General features: G+C 40.6%; 1 long non-coding RNA gene across 1 annotated transcript; it reads left to right on the top strand.

Moving 5' to 3' along the window:
• The first annotated feature begins 725 nt into the window (after positions 1–725).
• LOC107566821 (uncharacterized) lies at positions 726–1,436 on the top strand. Its single transcript, XR_001606554.1, has 3 exons — positions 726–799; positions 930–1,040; positions 1,144–1,436. It is a non-coding gene; the product is annotated as an uncharacterized lncRNA (long non-coding RNA).
• The last annotated feature ends 812 nt before the right edge of the window (positions 1,437–2,248 follow it).

Below are 2,248 nucleotides of genomic sequence, written 5' to 3'. Positions count from 1 at the left end.
CAGTGAACGCTGACCCAGCAGTCAGAAAAGCATAGTCAATAAAGTCCTTTAAACTACAATTAAATTTACCCTCTGGCATCCATGATTTTATGGATTCATTCAATCCATAACGAAAGATATCCTTTAAGGTTTCCTCCTCAAAAGTTACCCTAAACGATAACTCACAGAACTGAGTTACGTATTCCTCAAAAGGTGAACTCCCTGTCGTGAATCGAACAGCCGGTCGATTGGGTTCGTACTTGGCCAAAGTCCCTTAGGAAAGCCGCTGGATCCTCGTGTGGCCGAGTATTCTGTAACGGGGCTGACGAGACGCGAGACGTGCGGATTCATATGCAAAGCTTTATTTGGAGAAGACAGGGACATGGTCATAAGACAGGCAGGGTAAACAGTGGCAACCAGGAATATGGCGGGCAAGACACAAGAATAATCCTAGGGCTAGCGTCGGGCGACGATAGGCAGACAGAGTCACAGAGGCAAGGCTAAAGGGAGAAGTCCAGGAAAACAGGCGTCCATCGCACAGTTTCAGAGCCTTTAAAATGAATCCGACACTGATGAAGCTTCTACTTGAACATAATGAAATGTGTAGCATTGGGAAAGCTGATTTTTGCAGCTATAACTCTACAGACAAGCAGCTGCAGCACAGACTGTGTGTGATTATCAGTGCCAGTCTGAATTCACACCACAGTCCTGCAGCTCGTGAGCTCTTCTGACAGTATTAGAGAGGCAGACTGATCTGTCACATATTTTAACTAGAAAATATTGCTTCTTCTTTCTGCAGTACAATCCTCACAGATCCCAGGTACCCGCTATCTTATTTCTTCAGTAATTTATTTATTAATTCATCATTTACAACTTCAGTGTAAATTTGTATTTTATATTTTATTCATTATAAGTATGAAAAGTCCCAGTGGTTGTGGTGATTTTCTCAGACTGCAGTGAAGGTGGAGTTTGTCGTTCCTCCCAGTCGAATGCTGATCGTCGGCACTGGTGTAGTGGGTGGGTTCATCTTCCTCGTTATCATAGTGTTCCTTCTGCTGAAGGTAAGAACCAATCAAGTCACCTTACAGTTGATCTCATCATTCCCCTATCAAATTCTCAATCCAATCTCTGTGTGTGTGTGTGTGTGTGTGTGTGTGTGTGTAGAGTGGGTTTTTTACACTAAAGTACCCTGAAGTGAATGAAAATAGGATGGTGGTTCTCATCAACTTCAGCACTAAAGAAAACTGAAGTCTGAGTCAGTGTTTTGAACCAGGCCTCAGAGCTGAAGATTATCTTTTTATGTTAATGATGTTTTAATGGTCCAGATTTATGACAAAGTTTTCTTCAGTTTCAGTGTGTTCAGTATGTTTAGTTCAATGATGTTCAGCGTGTGTTGTAATGGCTTTTCCACTTCTTTCCAGTGACTTTGTAGTTTATTTATAATATCTTACGTTACATTTTATGGTGTTTTTTTCTATTAAAAAGTTTTGAATTATTGTAGTTTTTATTCAGTTTAAGTCTTGACTAAATCTTTAAGCTTCATCTTTATTTTTCTCAAAGAAAAGTGTTCTGTGAGTAACCTTCATACTGAGTATTGGTGGTCATTTTAAAGGGGTCATATGATGCGATTTCTTGTTTTCCTTTTCTTTAATGTGTTATGTAGCTGTTTGTGCATGTATACGATCTGCAGAGTTACAAAGCTCAAAGTGTCCCACAAAAGGATTTATTTTATCTAAAAGAGAAGGCTGATTCAGGCCGGGCTAAAACACCTCATTCAAACACGCCCCCACATGTCTACCACATGATGTGGAAATATTTGCGTTATGCTGCCCAAATGTGCACGCAAAGAAAGAAGGCGTGGTTTCAGGAACAGCAGTAGTGTTGAAGCAGCATGTCAGGGAGACGCTGTGTTTCAGTGCGAAAGCAAAAGCACTTTATTTGGCCTTCTGGAAGTAGATGCATTTAGGAATCATTGTTAAGATTTGTTTACAACAAAACAGCACAACCCAAATGTTAGAATCTGTGCAACGCATTTTATGGACGACAGTTTTGTGAACCTAGGAGAGTACAAGGCTGGCTGTGCACAAAGGCTATTTCTAAAAAAAAAAGGATAAATTCCGGCTTTGCTATGACAATCTGGCGCTTCTGAATCAGCGACTGTAAGTATGTTTTGTTATCAGTTTAAGTATTTGCTATTGACTGTTCAAATGCAGAGTTTTGCGCAGCGCAGAGTAACGCGTTGTGTGAGAGTGTGTGTGTGTGTGTGAGA

The sequence above is a fragment of the Sinocyclocheilus grahami genome, unplaced genomic scaffold, assembly GCF_001515645.1.
Source record: "Sinocyclocheilus grahami isolate Dianchi unplaced genomic scaffold, SAMN03320097.WGS_v1.1 scaffold1102.1, whole genome shotgun sequence".
In the NCBI taxonomy this organism is placed as follows: Eukaryota; Metazoa; Chordata; class Actinopteri; order Cypriniformes; family Cyprinidae; genus Sinocyclocheilus; species Sinocyclocheilus grahami.
The sequence above is the reverse complement of the archived record's forward strand: the minus strand, read 5'-3'. Positions and strand labels throughout refer to the sequence as shown.